Source organism: Dasypus novemcinctus, chromosome X (assembly GCF_030445035.2).
Source record: "Dasypus novemcinctus isolate mDasNov1 chromosome X, mDasNov1.1.hap2, whole genome shotgun sequence".
Classification (NCBI taxonomy): domain Eukaryota; kingdom Metazoa; phylum Chordata; class Mammalia; order Cingulata; family Dasypodidae; genus Dasypus; species Dasypus novemcinctus.
In genome coordinates, this window is record NC_080704.1 from 169,146,905 (window position 1) to 169,168,098 (window position 21,194).

General features: G+C 37.3%; 1 pseudogene; it reads right to left on the reverse strand.

The window, feature by feature from the left end:
- LOC101442783 (U3 small nucleolar RNA-associated protein 18 homolog pseudogene) overlaps nt 1-21,194 on the reverse strand; it is a 129,011-nt pseudogene that overhangs the window by 107,404 nt on the left and 413 nt on the right.

The window sequence follows — 21,194 nt, forward strand, 5'->3', positions numbered from 1 at the left end:
TTCCATGTTCCCATTACACTTAGCAAGCACTTCAGCTGGCTGTAGTTCTTTGCCTGCTGGGGTGACCCAAACTTTCATTCCTAAAGATTCTGGGCCATTGTTAGTCCTGCTTGGATTGGGTTGTTGCAATTTTCCATTGAATTTAATAATAGGACATGGCAGTACTAGGAGATGCCCTAGATGATCTGCTGTATTCCAGGCAAACTCTTCTTTACCCCCTTTATGTAGATGCAGTATTATTTCCTCTTAATAGTCAGGGTCAATCATCACAGCCAGTACAGTAATTCCATTCTTTAATTGTTGATTCAGAGGTAAGAGGAGCCCAAAGTAGCCAGGTGGCTGTCTTAACTTCCAGTTCAATGGAATCATTGTGTTCCCTGGTGGCAGCACTCCTCCTTTGGGGATTAAAACCTGTAGACCAGCAGAGCTTGAGGTTGCAGGGACAGAAAATGAAAAATTTTGTAGTGAGTCTCTAGGGTAATAGTGAATGGTGCCACTCCCACTTCCACCACTTGATTCCTGGACCCGTGAATCCTGGTTATGGGAGAAATAGCACCATAAAGTGGATGGTGATTTAGAGCATACACAGCCTCCTGGAGAACATTGCCATAGCCCTGTAAAATATGGCCACCTAGGTAATGCCAAAACTGAGTCTTCAAAAGGCTATTCCACCGTTCTATTAATCTCACTGCTTCAGGGTGATGGGGAACATGGTAAGACCAGTGAATTTCATGGGCAAGTGCCCATTCTCACACATCATTTGCTGTGAAATGGGTTCCTTGATCAGAAGCAATGCTATGTGGAATGACATGGTGGTACATAAGACATTCGTAATTCTACAGATGGTAGTTTTGGAAAAAGCATTGCATGCAGGAAATGTAAACCCATATCCAGAGTCTGTGTGTATTCCAGTTAAAATAAATTGTTGCCCCTTCCATTGTGGAAGTGGTCCAAGTTAGTCAACATGAACCAGGCAGCAGGTTGGTCACCTCAAGGGATGGTGCCATATATGGGGCTGAGTGTGGGTTTCTGCTACTGGCAGATTGGCACTCAGCAGTGACTGTAGCCACGACAGACTTGGTGAAGGAAAGTCCATGTTGATAAGCCCATGTGTAACTGCCATCCTTACCTCCATGGGCACTTTGTTCATGAGCCCATTGGGCAATGACAGGAGTGGCTGGGGAACAAAGCTGAATATTGGCCACAGAGCAGGTCATCTTATCCACTTATTAAAATCTTCCTCTGCTGAAGTCACCCTCTTGTGAGCATTCATGTGGGATACAAATATTTTCATTTTTTTTGCCCACTAAGAAAGGTCTATGTACATACTTCTTCCCCACACCTCTTTGTCACCAATTTTCCAATCATGTTCTTTCTATGTCCCTGACCATTCAGCTGAACAATTGGCAACAGTCATGAGTCTGTGTACAAATGAACCTCTGGCCATTTCTTCTTCCAAGACAAATGAATATCCAGGTGCACTGCTCAAAGTACTTCCCACTGGGAGGATTTTACCTCACCACTATCCTTCAGGGATGTCCCAGAAAAGGGCTGGAGTGGTGCAGTTGTCCACTTTTGGGTGTTACCTGCATATCGTGCAGAACCATCTGTAAACCAGGCCCGAGTTTTCTCTTCCTCAGTAAACTGATTGCAAGGAACTCCCCAATAGGCCAAAGCTGTGGGCTGGAAAGAGAAGGTAACATGGCGGGGGTGATGACCGACCATGGGCATTTGGCTACTTTCTCATGTAACTTACTTGTACCTTCAGGACTCACTCGAGCCCTATCTCATATATACAACTTCTACTTTATTATAGAGTGCTGCTGTGCACATTCAACTTTATGGTTTGGCCAGTTAAACAATATCCAGCTCATGATAGGCAACTCAGGTCACATGGTAACTTAATGGCCCACAGTTAAGCGTTCGTCTCTACTAAGCCCAGTAGCAGTCCAATAGCTGTTTCTCAAAAGGAGAGTAGTTATATGCAGAGGATGGCAGGGCTTTGCTCCAAAATCCTAAGGATCTGCATTGTGATTCTTCTATATGGACCTGCCAAAGCCTCTAGACAGCATCTCTATTTGCCACTGCTTGCCTCATATAATTTAGGGCATCCTGGTTATGTGCATATACATTTATGATTATTATTTCTTCCTAGTGATTATCTCTTTTATTAATATATAATAACCTTCCTTGTCTCAGATAAAAGCTTTGTATTTATAAAATTTATTTTATCTTATATAAGTGTATCTACTCTAGTTTTTTGTTTGTTTTGGTTACTACATGCATGAAATAGCTTTATCTAGCATCTCACTTTAAATCTATTTGTATCCTTGGGTCTAATTTGGGTCTCTTGTAGATCACTATAGATCATTCATATTTTCTTATCCATTCCACCATTGCATGACTTTTTAATGAGGAGTTTAATCCATAAACATTCAATGTTATTACTATAATGGCAATTCTTATTTCATCCATTTTGACATTTGGGTTTTATATGTCATATATTATTTTCATCACTCTTTTTGTACTCTGAATTACTTTTACTCTTCCATGCCTCTCTCTCATGTATTTTTCTTTTCAGGCTATAGCAATCCCTTTAATCTTTCCTGCAAAGCACTTCTATTGGTTACAAATTCTCTCAGTTTCTGTTAATCTGTGAAAATTCTAAACTCACCCTCCTTTTTAAAGCTTCATTTTTGAAAAAGCTTTAGATGTAATAGAAAGTTACTGAGACTATATAGGGGATTCCTATATACCTCCCCCCCCATCCATTCTCACATATTTCCCAATTAATAACATCTTTCTTTAGTGTGGTACATTTGTTATAATTGATGAACAAATTTTGAAGCATCACCCTCATTTTTGAAAGACAATCTTGCTGGATACAAGTTTCCTGGCTGGCAGTTTTTTCTTGCTGTATTTTAAATATATTGCAACACTGCCTTCTTGCCTCCATGGTTTCTGATGAGAAAGCCACACTTAATCTTATTGGGCATCCCTTGTATGTGATGAATCGCATTTCTATTGCTGCCCTCAGGATGCTCTATTTTGGTATTTGATATTCTGATTAGTCTCTGAGTAGGTCTATTTTGATTTATTTGGGTTAGTGTACCTTGTGCTTCTTAGACGCAGATATCTATGTCATTCAATAGAGTTGCAAATTTTTTTAACCATGATTCCTCATATATTCCTTCTGTCCCTTTTCACTTCTTTTCTCCTACTGGCATGTCAAAGAAACATATGTTTGTGTGTCTTTTGCCATCATTTATTTCCCTGAGATGCTGTTCTGTTTTTTCTATTATTCTTTTTTTCTGTTTTTTGGCACGTTCACATTCAGAAACCATGTCTTCAATCTCACTGATTCTCTTTTCTGCCCCTTCAAATCTGCTGATATATGCCTCTAGTCTCTTTTTAATTTCATGTATTGTGTCCTTCATTCCCATAAGATCTTCTGTTTTTCTATGCATGCTTTCAAATTGTTCTGTGTTCACCCAGTGTCTTAACATACTTAATCTCTTTAGCCATCTCATTGAATTTATTAATGAGATTTGCTTGAACATATGTGATTAGTTGTCTTAGCTCCTTTACATCAGTTGGAGGCTTAATTTGTCCCTTTGACTGGACCATATCTTTCTGCTTTTTGGCATAGCTTGTAATTTTTTTGTTGGCATCTTGGTATGTGATTTACTTGATATATTTATTCTGGGCTCAGTTTCTCTCTGTATTCTAGGGCTTTATATTTGATTAGCTAAAGCACCTTTTTGATACTTGGTTCAACTTATTCTCTCTTTTGTAGGGGGCTGGAGCTCAGGCTACTACAGCAATCCAAGCCGAATGGAAAGAAGCTGGCACCTATCCTCACTGTGATTTTCAATAAGTCCCTGTTCCCATCATGCTGTGGGCAGAGTTAAAAGGAGGCTACCAGTCTCTTTCTGGCTTGGACAGATTTCAAATTTAGGATTTGTATTTAGGATTTGACTTTAGACAGCTGAGGTTACTAATGAGTAACTGAAGTCACTGCCATCTTTTCCTCACCTAATTTTGGGAAATGGAGCCTCCCATTCCAGCCAGAAATTAGCTCCCAAAGCATACTGCTCCACCAATGGTGCATGGGCACCAGTCTCCATGGTGTGAAGTGTTCAATTCAAAAATCTTCACACCACATGGGCAGTCTCCTCCTTCCATTTTTCCAGGAATGCTGCAGGTTGCTCTTCTGGGCCCCTCAAACAGGTGCTTTAGATAGCTCTGGCTGATTGTTAACTGCATTGTAGGATGAAAGGACCCTAGAGCTCCCTACTCTGCCACCATGTTGTCCCTTCCTCTGATTTTGATGATATTTTGTACTTAATATACTTACTGAAATGCTTCAATGTTTTTGAATTATTGTGATGGAAAAAATGTATTTGCAAATAGAAAGGATACATCTTTCTTGGGTCCAGAGTGTGGAGTATGGTAGTTTGAAGCTGGGTGAACCCTACGGGATGATGTTCTTAGAGTTAATCCATTCCTGTGTGTGTAAACCTATTGCACATGGGAGTTTTTTAATTAGATCATGTCAGTAAGGCCCAGGATGGGTTTTAAGTCATTTACTTGAGCCCTTTATAAACAAAGGACTAGAAAGCCAGAGACACAGGGAAAAAGCCACAGAGACAGAGATAAGGGAGCTCAGAGATGTACCCAGGTGAGAAGCCACAGATTTGGCATTAAGAAGCTGAAGCAACAAGTCCTAGAAGAGAAGCAGATGCCTCTATGTGCCCTGCCATGTGAAACACGACTCCAGGATTTCCAGCAGCTGCTCTCATGATGTTGCCCTGATTTGGACACTTTAACAGCCAAAACACCAGCAAACTATATCCAAGAGTTCATCCAAAGAATTATACACTGCAACAAAATGGGAATTATCCCAGATGTTCAAGGGCGGTGTAACATAAGAAAATCAATAAATGTATTATACCACATTACAAGAACAAAGGAGCGAAAATACATGATCATTTCAATTGCTGCAGACAAGAAATCTGACGAAAATCTGTACCCCTTCTTGATAAAACACTTAGAAAACTGGGAATAGAAGGAAATTTCAAGAACATTTTAAAAGGCAGATAGGAAAAACCCACATCTAACATCATACTCAATGGTGAAAGACTGAAAGTCTTACCTCTAAGATCAAGAAGAGGGCAACAGCATCCACTGTCACCACGATTATTCAACATAATAACTGAAGATCTTGCCAGAGCAATTAAGCAAGAGAAATAAGGAAAATGGATCCAAGTTAGAAAGGAAGAAGTGAAACTTTACTTATTTGCCAGTGACACGTTTCTGTATACTGAAAATACAAATCCAGAACAAAGCACATACAAATATCACCATATACAAAAATAAACTGAAAATGGATCAAAGACCTAATTATAAGAACCACAACTATAAAACTCCAAGAAAACATTGCATTACTTCAGTAAGGTGATCAAAATCAGCCTCAACAATCATAAGTCATGTTGATAGTAGGTGCACTTGATATGATATGATGAAAACTGAAAATGAAATTTTACCTCTGTGAGCTTACTCCCCCAAACTCATAACCCCAGTCAAATCATAAAGAAAAACATCCAACAAATCAAGTTGAGGGGCATTCTACAAAACATCTGAACAATACTCCTTAATACTGTCAAGGTGAGCAAAAACAAGGAAAGTCTGTGAAACTGGCACAGCCTACTGAAGCCTAATTGAATCATGGGGCCCTTGTACAGAATAAGGACATAAGGGAAAACTAAGAAAATCCATATGAAGTTTTGGACTTTAGTGAATAATAATTTATCAATATTGTTTCATTAATTGTAACAAATGTGCCATATTAATGAAAGATGTTAATAATAGGGGAACCTGTGTGCTGGGAATATATAGGAACTCTTTGCACTATCTTTTTAAAAAATTTCTCTGTGAATCTAAAACTGAAAAAATAAGTACAATTAGAAAAGAGAAAATTAGTTTAGAATTTTTTAAATATTTAGATCTTATGATTTTTATTGCAAATACACCAATCACAAAGGCAACGGATATATCATAGCATTGACAATATTTTGAATGCCAATGGCATACAAGAGTTAATTCTTAATATAGAAAGAGCTCTTAGGAAATGATATGAAATGCAGACCTCTCCCAAAAAGGGGAAAATAAGTAACTGAATTTGAATAGACAATTCACAGAAGGATAAATTCAAACACCCAACAATCAATTTAAATTTTATTCATATTTTCTAGGATTTAGAATAATGCAAATAAAAGAAACAAAATACACTTTTCACTCATTTGAGTGGTTCAAATAACAAGAGCCATATCACCAATAGCTGCTGTGGATTAATGGAAAGGGTCCTTTCATACACTGCTACTGGAAATATAAAGCGTTTCTACATTTTTCAAGGCAATCTTATTAAAAGCAATCTATATTAAAATTATAAATACATATGTTTTGACTCATCAGTGTCATTCCTGGGAATTATCTTAATGAATAAAAGTAACATTTCTTAGGGACATATTTAAAAATTATGAAATAATTTTAAGAAATAGAAAAAAAGGCTATGCTCATAACTGTTGTCATGAATGCCTGAAATGTGGTATATTTTTACCATGGACTAATATCCAACCTTTGGGAAAAAAAGAATTGGAGCTTAAACTAGATGATGACTTGGAGAGATTTTTTCACAAGGTATAGTTGAGTGAGAAAAGCAAGATGCATAAAATGTAAATATGATATGACAACATTTTATACAAACATGACAAAAGCATAACACTTTGTACATGTAAAGATATATATTTCTATAAAAATAGGGTTGTAAAGAATATTATGCATATGGATAAAATTATGTGAACACACAATAGGCTGTTAACGTTGATTAGTGAGAATGGCAGGAAAAGGTGAGGAGGCATTGATACTCAGAAGAAGGTAGAGATAACAATAATAAAAACAGCCTGTATTATATGATGTCATTTGAGTAAAATTATGTTTGTGTGTGTGTATTTCCTTAAAAGAAAGCTAAAAAATGCAACATGAGACTGTACAGCATAGTAAAACCTCATTAAGAAATATGAATATGGGTAATATAGCATATATAAGACTTTTTCTTCAACACTGAACAAATGTATGTTAATGTTACAAGACATGAATATCAGACCAAAAAAACCATTATGCTAAGTGAAAGAAATCAGACAAAAAATACTATATTGTATGATCCCATTTATATAAAATGTAAAAGTAGATCAAATTTAAAGATGGAATTAGATAAGTGGTTATGTAGGGATGAGGAATGACAGAGAGATTGAGAGATGACTGCTAAGGGGTGTGGAGTTTTTGCCTTTGGAGTAATGAAATTGCCCTAAAAATTTTTGGTGATGAATGCACAATATTGTGATTATATTAAAAGCCAGGGATTATACACTCTGGATAGATTGTATGGTTTGTGAATATATCTGAATAAAACTGCTTTTAAATAAAAAATAAAAAAGACCTATGAAAGTATACCTTCCATTTTGACAAATGAATCATCTCAGGGGGGGATTCAAAGTGACCTTTAATTTCTTATACTATTTTTTAAAAATTTTATGTGGTTATTTTACTCAATTATAGACAATGAAAACATGAGTTTCAAAACTGAGAAGAGGTAATATATTGCACAAAAATGGAAATGAAATGAAGACCTCCCATTTCTTATATGACATTAACCTCTCTAACTTCAACTTTTCTTATATGCAGCAAGGAGGGAATAGCACCAAATAAAATAAAATGATAAGAAGAAAGACCATATAAATGTTAATTGAATGCTTATCTTGGGGCAGACTCTATGATAACAGATTTTTTGTGAAAGATGTAATCTGACTCTCAGGAAATAGAAGTGCTAATCTTTTTTAAAAAAACATATCAAATTTGCCTCAAAGATAAAATTAGTCAACATATTCGTCTATATTTAATTAAATAAGCCATTTATATAGACATGACAAATATTATCATGACATGATATTCCATGGAAGCATATTAACCAAATAAGAAGTATTATAAAATATCTAGAGATGAATTTATTAAGAAATATTTAAAAAGTTCTCTCACAAACAACACTCAAACACATTACAAAACTTTCCTTAGGGATAAAGAAATGAGGGGCAAAAAGGATATAAATACATATATATATATACATATATGTGTGTGTGTGTGTGTGTATGTGTAAAGTATCCTGGGTAGACAGACCCCAAATTATAAAGATGCCAATTTTTATACACTATTATTATATACTGCTATGATAATTATATTTAAAATAAACATGTAACTCTTTTTAATCTTCAAAGTCATATAATAAGAAATATTGTCAACATTGTGGAATTTGCCTCAAGAATCAACAGTAATCGCTGGAATAGATTTTATACTTCGAAATTTACAGGAAAATCCTAATATTTAGGAGACAAAGCAGGTTTACATACATACTTCATACATGTACTCAAATGCATTGTACCTTGATTTCAAAGGTAAGTCCACCATTCGTTCTTTTTAATATGAACAGCAAGTTATAGCAAAATATGTGGGAAATTTTATAAAACATATATAAAATAATCCTGTTTTAAAATTTGAATGAAGAGGTAGGGTGGGAAGAAAAGCACCTTATACATAAAAAGTATGTATCTTTGTTTTAGCATGAAAAATAATTTTGATGTCGATGGATCAGACCAAGACTGTTGATTAAATAAAGCACTGGCAAATGACTGAGGGGGGCATTGTTAACTTTTTTGTGTTTTACATCTTTGAATTACTTCTCTACTTAAACTGAGAACACACTGCTTGGTTGCTTTCATATTCTGAAAGTAATACAATTAAACATTAACTGTTTACTTGCTTAATGACAAGTTATTTAACTTTCTTGATGGGTCTATTCTGAAAAAAGTTGGTTAAATATCATAGTGATAATAAAAACAAAATTACTGTAATTAGCACTATACACTGAAAGTTTACTCAAAAACCGGTGAGAGTAATAAACGTATTTATATAGCTAATTTTAGTCTTCACAGCACCTAGATTAATTTGCTAATCCTCACATGAAATAGTCTTCTTTGAGCTTGCATCCATGGGTCTGTCAATGGAACTGTCAACAGTTGGCAGAATTTACCTACTGGCCATGATCAAATGATAGGTGTCAATCAACTTCTTGATACCAAAGTGATGCTTGAGTTTCAGGCAGATTCTAGGATAATCATGTGTGGGCAGGCAGACAGATCCAAACAAATCCTTATGTAAAGACCATATAATTCACCAAATATATATGTATATGGAGGTGGGGAGGAAGAAAGAGAGAGAAAGGAGTTTTGAATATAGGCGAACAGGAAAAGCAACAATTTTCTGACTACATCTTCACTTAAAATATCTGAAACATCAAATTCTCAAATTTCACAGTTTTTGAAACATAGATGAAAAATACATTCTCTTAGCATCAATAATGTTAAAAGTGAAACAACAGGTGTGTATCTGTGACCGTCGCTGTGCGTCCGTCCCAGTCCCCCTCTGTGTCTGTCTCTGGGTGGACTGTCTTCTACTGTATATGAATTGTCTCTGTTTCCTTGTGTGATCTACTGGAAGACAAGTTCACCATCACATCTCCATTTAGTGACCAGAAGAAGATAAGCACTCAAGAAATGACGATGTGGGTCTAAGCCCCCTCTTGATATAGAGGGAAGAAAGCACAAACATGTAAAGATGAAAGCATGAGTTCAAGGACCTGCAATGAGCTGGTGGCCAAGGACCTGCAATGAGCTGGTGGCCAACCATTTTGGGTCAGTGTCACCACTGATTACATTTTTGTTCAATTTTCTTCTCTATGCTCTTATTCCACTTTAGGAGAAAGTGAGAACTACTCAACACACAAAAAGGTACTTACCTGCACATGGTTACTATGAAGAGAGGATTCACAGAGATGACCTGAAACCATTTCACATCCATCAACCTGCAGTGCCATAATTAGGCATGGATGGGAGAATATATGGTGAACCCTTAAACAACTTCTACTTTTTGGGGGGCTTGCTTGTTTCTTCCTAGTAGCCAACAAAGTTCTTGATTGCAACGTATTTTTAAATATTACATTCCTGATATATTCATTAAATAAATAAGGATGGATACATTAACAGATTTCATGTCCAAAGACAAATAATTAAGTAATATTATTTCTCTAAGAGGTACAATGTGCTCTTAAAAAGTTGTTTTTAGGTGGCTGCTCCATCTGCTGCCTCTGCTGGTCTCAAAAACAGTTTTTTGAGCATTAGAAATTCTTCAGCACCAGGCTGTTTCGGGATTTTGCAGGTCAGGAGGTGTCTAGATATTGATTTCGTGGGAAGGTAACAGAGAAAATTCGTGTTAAAGATAAAATTAAGGCTCGCTTACACGGAGGTGGGGGCTGCGCACCTGACGCTCCCTCCTGGGGTGGGCGGAGCTGTGGCACTGGCACCGGGCCGTGATTCCTAGAGGCTCTGCGGTACTGGGGAATTCATAAGCCCTGAGCAGGCTATTGGGGGGCTAACAGGGCAGGAGGCCTTCACAGACCAATTTGGGGAGATGGACGGGAGTTTTATTGCGAGGTGGGGAATTTTTGATTGCGGACACAAATAATAGCGCTTCCGGCTAGAGCCCCACCCCCAAGGCCGGCTGCCAATCTGCAGTAGCCTTAAATCGTTGGCAGCAAAGAGACATCGCCAGGAGGCTATTTTGGGGGACGGCAGGGTGGGAGGTGGCTGGAAGCTGATTAGGGGAATTTTTTGCGAGGCGTGGGATTTTTTATTTCGGACACTGATGCAGCACTTCTGGCAATAGCCCCGCCCCCTAAGCCTAGCTGTGGATCTACAGCATCCTTAAATTGGCTGCAATATAGAGGCGGTCCCAACTGGCTGTTTCGGGGGCCTGCAGGGCGGGAGGTGTCCTGAAGTCGAATTGGTGATACAGCCACACAAGAGACCCTAGTGAAAGAGGGAATTGTGGGTTTCAGAAACATAGATCAGAGTTTGTGGATGTGACTGCTCCCATAGGGATGGCACCCAGCTGCGGGGATCACTGAAGGCTGTGTTGCACTGCGGTGCTCCCAGGCTCCCTGTTATCCAGATTTGAGGTTGCCAGGTCTGTGTCTCTTAAACCCTGGTGGCCCACACCCCAGAGACTCACACCTCTTGAGTCTGCAATATCACAGACTTTCCATCCCTGAATCCACCATGCCCTGAGGCCCATCTGAGGTCCTTGATTGTTCTAGCCCTCAATGTTTGTGTTTTTTTTTAAATTTTAATTATAATTTTTTATTTCCTATTGTCCTGGTTGCTAATATTGCATTATTTCCTAGTCTTTTCTCTCATTGTATCCCCCAAAGTCTTTTTCTTTTTTCATTTATTTAGGGTTTTTTTGTTGTTGCTGCTGTTGGTGTTCTATATCTCCTTTTATTTTCCTTACCTGTTCCCCTCCCTTTTCTTTACCCACACCCCTTTTTCTTTCTTTCTTTTTTCTCTCCTTTTTTTTCTCTTTTCTCTTGTCCCTCATTTTCTTCTTATTTTATTTTATATTAATTATACAATAGGTGCTGCAGGGAACACTTCACATTTGCTGGGTTTCCTCATCCTCTGTTGCCTCATTTCTGTGTGAATTGATTTTAGCTACCTACACTATCCCCTTTCCCCCATATTTTGATATTCTCCATCATCTACTGTCTCTCCTATATTCCACCTCCGTTTCTTTGATCCCCAAATCATCTAACTCTTAATTTCTAATACCTTTGTTTTGTTTTCTGTCTTTTATCCACTCTTGAAATTATTGCCTCTCTTTTCTCTTTCCCTCTCTCACGAAAACACTAGCCTATTAATTCATACCATATTCCTCCCATATTCACTCAATTACCTCATTATAGGTACCCTACTTACTGCTATAAATCTACACACCTTACATGAATCTAATATCCATCCTCCCAGATCTCATATTGTTGCTCTGTTAACATATATTACCAATACTACTTTACACATTTTCCTTTCTTACACAATTGCCTTTCCCTGGCCCTAATACATTCCTTCAAAGTGAACTCAGTCAACAATAAGAAATTAGAATAAGAAGAACAAAGTGACAAAGAGAAGATATAATACTTATGCAAAAACAACAGCTAATTAATCCCCAAGACAAGACAAAGAAGCTAAGGAACTGATTAAACCTGTCAAGATAAAATGATGGCCAGGGAGCAACAAAAATCTACAAACCAAACCAGTAATCAGGAAAACATGACTGACTCCAAAGAACAAACTAAAAACCAGGAAGGGGAGCAGAACTCCACACAAGTAATTAAAGATCTCAGAACATATATCACAGACAAATTTAATGAAGTAAAGGAAGAGGTTAACAATATGAAGAAAACACTTGGAGGGGAAATTGCAGATATATGCAAAAAGATAACAGATATGATGGGAATGAACACCACAGTTCAAGAAATCAAAAACACACTCACAGCAAATAGCAGCAGATTAGAAGAGGCAGAGCAGAGAATTAGTGATGTGGAAAACAGTACATCGGAAATCAAACAGATAGTAGAATTGATCAATAAAAAGATAGAAAATATCCAGCTAGGACTTAGGGACCTGAATGACAATGCAAAATGCACAAACGTAGGTATTATAGGCATCCCAGAAGGAGAAGAGAAGGGAAAGGGGTCAGAAGGAGTGTTTCAGGAAATAATGGCTGAAAACTTCCGAAATCTACTGAAAGAGTCAGATGTACATATCCAAGTAGTGCAATGTACTCCAAAGATCATAAACCCCAACAGGCGCACCCCAAGACATATACTTGTCAAATTATCCAACGCTCAAGACAAAGAGAAAATTCTAAAAGCAGCAAGAGAAAAGAAAACCATCACATACAAGGGAAGCTCCATAAGATTAAGTGCTGATTTCTCATCTGAAACCATGGAGGCAAGAAGGCAGTGGTATGATATAATCAAGGTACTAAAGGAAAAAAAATTCCAACCAAGAATACTCTATCAAGCTAAACTAGCATTCAAAAATGATGGAGAGTTCACAATATTTACAGATAAACAGAAACTGAAAGAGTATGCCATCAAGAAACCTCCACTTCAAGAAATTCTAAAGGGAGTTCTGCAGGAAGAAAGGAAAAAACAGGACAGGCAGAGTTGGAAGAGAGTGTAAGCGCAACAACAAAAAAAAAGGAAAATAAAAACCTAAACAAACAAAATATGACAAACACAAGTCCAATCAAAATATGGCTAACATAGATAATTCCTTGAAAGTAATAACACTGAATGTCAACGGCTTAAGCTCACCTATCAAAAGATTCAGACTGGGACTTTGGATAAGGAAATATGACCCATCTATATGCTGTCTACAAGAGACACATCTTTGACCCAGATATTCATGGAGGCTGAAAGTGAATGGTTGGAAAACAATCTTACGAGCAAACAATAACCAAAAAAAGACAGTAGTAGCTATATTAATATCACACAAAATAGACTTTAAATGCAAAACAATTGTGAGAGACAAAGAAGAATACTACATATTAGTGAAAGGGACGATCTCTCAAGAAGAATGAACAATCATAAATATTTATGCTCCTAACAAGGGCGCCTCTAAATATGTGAGGCAAACGCTGGAAAAACTAAGTGAAAGAGTAAGTGCATCTACAATTATAGTGGGGGATTTTAATACACCACTATAAACTCTGGACAGACCATCTCAAAAGAGAATCACTAAAGAAACAAAATATTTGAACAGTATATTAGAGGAGCTGGATCTAATAGATGTATACAGATCATTACACCCAAACACAGCAGGATATACATTTTTCTCAAGTGCACATGGATCATTCTCCAAGATAGACCATATGCTAGGCCACAGAGAAAGGCTCAATGAATTCAGAAAGATCGAAATCATAGAAAATAATATCTCGGACCACATTGGAGTGAAGCTGGAAATCTGCAAGGGCCAGAGGCCCAGATTTCACACCAAGATATGGAAATTAAACAGCACACTCTTAGAAAAACAGTGGGTCAAAGAGGAAATCTCAAAAGAAATCAATGACTCCTTGAAACAAGTGATAATCATAATACAACATACCAAAATTTATGGTATGCAGCTAAAGCAGTACTGAGAGGGAAATTTATAGCCATAAATTCATATATCAAAAAAGAAGAAAGAGCAAAAACTGAAGAACTAACTGCACATTTGGAGGAATTAGAAAAAAAAAACATTGTAATCCCACAGGAAGAAGAAGGAAGTACATAACAAATATAAGAGGAGGACTAAATGAAATCAAAAATATGAAAGCACTTGAAATGATAAACAAGACCAAGAGCTGGTTTTTTGAGAAGATCAATAAAATTGAAAAACCTTTAGTGAGACTAACAAAGAAAAAAGAGAGAAGATGCAAATACACAAAATAAGAAATGAAAAAGGAGATATCACCACTGACCCCACAGAAATAAAGACTATCATAAGAGGATACTTTGAAAAACTATATTCCAACAAAAATGACAATTCAGAGGAAATGGACAAATTCCTAGAAACACATAAGCAGCCTATGTTGACGAAAGAAGAAATTGAAGATCTCAATAAACCAATCACAAGTAAAGAGATAGAATCAGTTATTAAAAACCTCCCAACTAAGAAGAGCCCAGGGCCAGATGGCTTCACAGGTAAATTCTACAAAACATTCCAAAAAGAACTAACACCAATCCTGCTGAAACTATTCCAAAAAATCGAAACAGAAGGAACATTGCCGAACTCCTTCTATGATGCCAACATTACCCTAGTACCAAAGCCAAACAAAGACACCACAAGAAAGGAAAATTACAGACCAATTTCTCTAATGAAACTAGATGCAAAAATACTTAACAAAATACTTGCTAATTGTATTCAACAACACATTAAATGAATTATACACCACGACCAAGTGGGATTTATTCCAGGTATGCAAGGATGGTTCAACATAAGAAAAGCAATCAATGTAATACAGCATATAGACAGATTGAAGGGAAAAATCACATGATTATAACTATAGATGCAGAAAAGGCATTTGACAAAATACAGCACCCTTTCTTGATAAAAGCACTCCAAACATCAGAATACAAGGAAATTGTTTGAACATGATATAGAGTATATATGAAAAACCCACAGCCAACATTGTTTACAATGGAGAAATCCTAAAATCCTTCCCCCTAAAGTCAGCAACAAGACAAGGATGCCCACTGTCTCCCCTTCTATTTAACATTGACTTAGAAGTACTTGCTCGAGCACTGAGGCAAGACCAGATATAAAAGGCATTCAAATTGGAAAGGAAGAAGTCAAACTTTCATTACTTGCAGATGACATGATCCTATACATAGAAAACCCTGAGAGGTCTACAACAAAGCTTCTAGAACTCATAAATGAGTTTAGTAAAGTCACAGGTTATAAGATCAATGTGCAAAAATCAGTAGCATTTCTGTAAACCAATAATGAGCAAGATCAGGAGGAAATCAAGAAACAAATACCTTTCATAATAGTAAATTAAAAAATCAAATATTTAGGAATAAATTTAACTAAAGATGTAAAAAACTTATATACCGAGAACTATGCAAGTTTGTTCAAGGAAATTAAAGAAGACCTAAATAAATGGAAGAATATTCCCTGTTCATTGATAGGAAGACTAAATGTTATTAAGATGTCTATCCTACCAAAACTGATCTACACATTCAATGCAATCCCAATAAAAAACAACACAGCCTTCTTTAAGGAACTAGAAAAACTAACTATGAAATTTATTTGGAAAGGAAAGAGGCCCCAAATAGCCAAAGACATATTGAAAAAGAAAAACGAAATTGGAGGAATCACACTACCTGACTTCAAAACATACTACAAAGCTACAGTAGTGAAAACAGCATGGTACTAGCATAAGGAGAGACACACAGACCAATGGAATCGAATTGAAAGCTCTGATACAGAACCTCATATATATAGCCATATAATATTCGATAAAGCCACCAAACACTCTCAACTGGGAGAAAATGGCCTATTCAACAAATGTTGCCTGGAGAACTGGATATCCATATGTAGAAGAATGAAAGAGGATTACCATTTCACACCTTATACAAAGATCAACTCAAGATGGATCAAAGACCTAAATATAAGAGCCAAGACCATATAGACCTTGGAAAGCAGTGTAGGGAAACATCTACAAGAACTTGTAATAGGAAATGGCTTTATGAACTTCACACCAAAAGCAGGAGCAGCAAAAGAAAAAATAGATAAATGGGACTTCCTCAAAATTAAAGCCTTCTGCACCTCAAAGGAGTTTGTCAAGAAAGTAAAAAGGGAACCTACACAATGGGAGAAAATATTTGGCAACCATATATCTGATAAGAGACTTCTAACTTGCATATGTAAAGAACTCCTATACCTTGAAAATAAAAAAATAAACAACCCATTTAAAAAATGGGAAAAAGATTTAAACAGACACTTCTCCAAAGAAGAGATACAAATGGATAAAAAGCACATGAAAAAATGCTCCAAATCATTAGCTATCAGGGAAATGCAAATCAAAACTACAATGAGATACCATCTTACTCCCATAAGATTGGCAGCTATGAAAAGAACAGAAGAATACAAATGCTGGAGAGCATGTGAAGAAAGGGGAACACTCATCCACTGCTGGTGGGAATGCATAAGGATCCAACCATTCTGGAGGACAGTTTGGCGGTTTCTCAAAAAACTAACCATAGATTTGCCATATGAACCAGGAATTCCACTGCTGGGTATATACCCAGCAGAACTGAAAACAAGGACACAAACTGATATATGCACCCCAATGTCATAGCAGCATTGTTCACTATCACCAAAAGTTGGAATCGACCCAAATGCCCATCAACAGATGAGTGGATCAATAAAATATGGTATATACATACAATGGAATACTACTCGGCTTTAAGAACAAATACACTACAAACACAGGTGATAACATGGAAGAATCTTGAGAACCTTATGTTGAGTGAAGCAACCCAGGCATTGAAGGACAAATAATACATGACCTCAATGATATGAAATAAGCAAGCTGCCTCAGAGAGCTAGAGACTGGAAGAGAGGCTTACAGGAAATCAGGGGGTAGAGGAAGAATGTAAGCTGACATCTACATGGGTGAAATCTATGATAAGCTGGAGGTAAGTATGTGTACAAAGAAGGGATAAAATGGGGCATAGGGTTACCTTTGGTTGGTGCTTTGGGGGTTTGAGGGGGGCTAGGGATGGGCGGATGGTTAATATTGCCCAAGAAATTGGGGGGAGGGTGGGGCAACACATGAACATAGGAGATTGTCAGTTGCTGGCTGAGAGTATAATGCTGAGAAAACCTTTTCAAAATATAATTAGGAAAATTACCTGTTTACGATACTCAAAGGGGATAACCTGATGCAGGAGAGACTCCTAGGGAATATGTGAATGCTCATTTTGCCAGAGTGGGTTATCCCATTGGGTAGAGACCCATATAATGAGAGTGAAGGTAGACCCACAACCTGGGGAGGACTAATGCCATCAAATAGAGGGAAATGTATATCTCAAGAGATATGGTGGCTCCCAGGTCATTAGGGCAGTTGAGAAGGTCAGGCCCTCAGCACTGTTGCAAGTATTTCTGAACATGGCTCCTCAGGAAGTGAAGATTGACTGTCACTGTGGGCCACAAGGGGAGGGGGGACTAGATATTGAATAGATGGAACCAGAGTAAATGTGAGGGCAAGGGAAGTGTTTCACAAGAGTACACAAGGATGGATATAAAACATGTAATATTACACCAAAAACATATAGGGGATGACAGACTAATAATGTAAACCATAATGTAAAACATAGGATAACTAAAAAATTTAGAAAACTGTATAGCCTAGAGTATAAACCACAATGTAAAAACAAATGTTACCTTGTTTGAAAGCTATTATCTCAATATCTGTACATCAGTTTCAGTTAATATGATATGAATAAGTTAAAAGATTATCTCTGTGGAAGGGGAAAGGTTTTATAATGGATATGTGGGACGACTGTATATTGTATATATGAATTACTGTGATCTAAGGCTCTTGTGAAGAGAAGATCAATAATTAGGGAAAAAAGAAAAGAAAAAGATAGGATGCAGAATTTTTCCAAATCAATATATATTCTATATCTTACCTTTAAACTCATCACTACATTACATTTTACTATTAAGGGAACCTGATATTATATTGTGCTTCACTGTTCAGGAAGTTTTGGATCACTCTGTGGTTCAACATGTGGTTCAACATTGTTGTGGTTCAACAATGGCAGCGGAGGAATACTGGTATGGGATGTTATTGACAGGGGACATATGGTTGACAGGGAGTTATACAGGGCATGTGTCCAGGGTGCAACAAAATGTTTGGATATACTCATAGTGGAAACAATTAAAAACAACAGCTGGGGGGGGTACTGGGTTCCTGGCCGGGGGGTGGGGTTCTGTCGTGGTTCCTAGGGGAGCAGCGGCATTCCTCCAAGTGCAACGGCAAGGACCAGGAAGGAATGAGGATCCAACAGTGACCCCTTGATACTAATGACTATGCTTGTGAGCCTATACACCTGAAATAAGAACAAGGCCTAGAGCAGCACTGTGCCTAGGGGTTACCTTCTGACAGCCTCTGTGTTACTCAGATGTGGCCAGTCTCAAAGCCAAACTCAGCATGTAAATGCACTGCCTTCCCCCCAGCGTGGGACATGACACCCGAAGATGAGCCTCCCTGGCACCGAGGGACCGCTACCAAGTACCAGCTGATGATGCAACTAGAAAATGACCTTGAATTAAAGGTTCAACGTGGACCAGTAGAATATCCCTGTCTACATATAATAACAGGAGTTTAAAATGCTGTTTGACCTAATATAAGGGGGAAATGGAGAGGAGAAATGAGTTTATATGGCTATGAGTCTCTAAAAAATAGTCTGTAGGTTGTCAGAAGGATTGCCCTTATGCACACTTGAGCAGAGTCTCAGAGACAAATAAAGTAGATACAATCCCAGGTATTGGTTCTTTTGAGGGCTAAAGAGACCCACGGTTCTATGGTCATGGCAGATGGGGTTCACTGCCATGTTAGTTGGCCCTTCTTTGGAGCTGGTGTTTCTGTGTGATGGAGCTGGACTCAGATGGGATCTCTTTTCACAAGACTTTCATGCTACTTTACTGGAATTGTAGTTGGTGCTGGGGTTTAAGATATATCTAGGGGATTTGAATCTCTGGACTGACAGTATGATAGCCAGGCCCTGAGCCTCAACAGACTTCAGCTCCTACACTCTGATTTATTGGACTTACTCCACTCGGCTAACATGGAGTTGAAGAATGTCAACCACCACACCATGGAGCCTAGAGTGCCTACAACTGAAAGCAGGAGGATTGCATCCAATATCTATGTGGAATCTAAACCCCCTCTTGACATAGATGTGGAATGGACACAACCAAGCCAAGGTCCACAGGAAGGAGGAATACAGTAAGGATTAGAGTGGACTTAATGATATTCTATTCATGAACTATTTTGGTTAATAGTCGAGAAAATGTGGCATTGGTGTGGAAAATGTGGCCATGGTGGCTGCTGGGTGTGGGGAATGGTAGGAAGAGATGAGATGTGGAGGCATTTTTGGGACTTGGAGTTGTCCTGAGTGGTGCTGCAGGGACAATTGCTGGACATTCTATGTCCTCCCATGGCCCACTGGATGGAACGTGGGAGAGTGTGGGCTATGGTGTGGACCATAGGCCATGGGGTGCAGCGATGCCCAGAGATGTACTCACCTGATGCAATGGATGTGTCATGATGATGGGGGGAGCGTGTTACTGTGGGGGGAGTGGTGGGGTGGGGGTGAATGGGGACCTCATATTTTTTGAATGTAATATTTTTTTTAAAAATGAATAAATTGAGTAGAATTTGAAAAAAAAAAGTTGTTTATGAATGAATGGAGCCGAATGTGAAAATTAAGTAGAGTATAAAATACAATCTCAAAAATTAATGATAAGCTCTTCATGTATTTATTCAAATATATAAATATGTCCATTTAAAAAAAATTATTGAAGGATATCCACTCATACATAAACATACATATATAAACAATAAGAGTATAGTAATAATTGTGAACTTATAAAACAAACATGTACAACATTATACAGGGCTCTCATATTTCAATACTACCATAAATACCTCACATTGTTGTGAAATATTTTTAACTAATGATTAAAGCACATCCTCAAAATATTACTACTAGCCAAAGTATTTTACATTTGGTATATATTTCCCCGAACACACCCCATTATTATTTTATATCATTTTTACATGGCCACACATAAACAATGTATATTAAAGGTTTGAAACTACAAAGCAAACATACATAACATCATACAGGGGTCCCATCTACCAAGTGACCACAAATACTTTGCTTTGTTGTGAGACATTTGTTACAAATTATTAAAGAATATTGTCAAAATCTTAAAAAAAAAAAGTGAAACAACAATTAACATTTGTTGTATGTTTATTTATATGTCTGGTTGCTTCCAGGGTACTTCCAGGTAGAGTATACCATTCAATCCTGAGCAAAACAAAACAAAACAAAACAAAACAATAAAAAATGTGGATCAAAAGATGTGATTTCTACTACATCACAAAATTGTCCTGAGGGTCAAATGAGTCAACAAGAGGAAAAGTGTTTGGTGACCTGAAAATGATAAAAAGTCATGAGAAAAACCTAATGTATCTTACCTTATAAAGATTAATTTCTATTACTAGGTTGAGTTTTCCTACAACAAAAGATCTCTAGTGAGCTGGGTTTCAGGAGGCTGCTCAGAGAACTTTGGATTATTAGAGGAAAAAATCTCTAACATTTTAACTGAGGCCACAGATTTCACAGATGATATTACATTTAAATGGCAAGTGTAGAAGGGTAGCTAGAGACCTGGTCCCCAGAGCAAGGCTATTCGGTGACTTCTTAGGTATGGGCATGAGTGGCACAAAGGGATAATGATGAGTGTGTTATGTGATTTCAATTTATATCCTTGAGTCATCAGACATATAGGTATTATTATCGACCTGAAAAACTTAAGGGATTTAACTGAGAAATGGTGAAAACTGGTACACTACTAGGTAAAAACATTTCAAATTCAGTATTTCCCTAAATAATAAGAAATCATTAT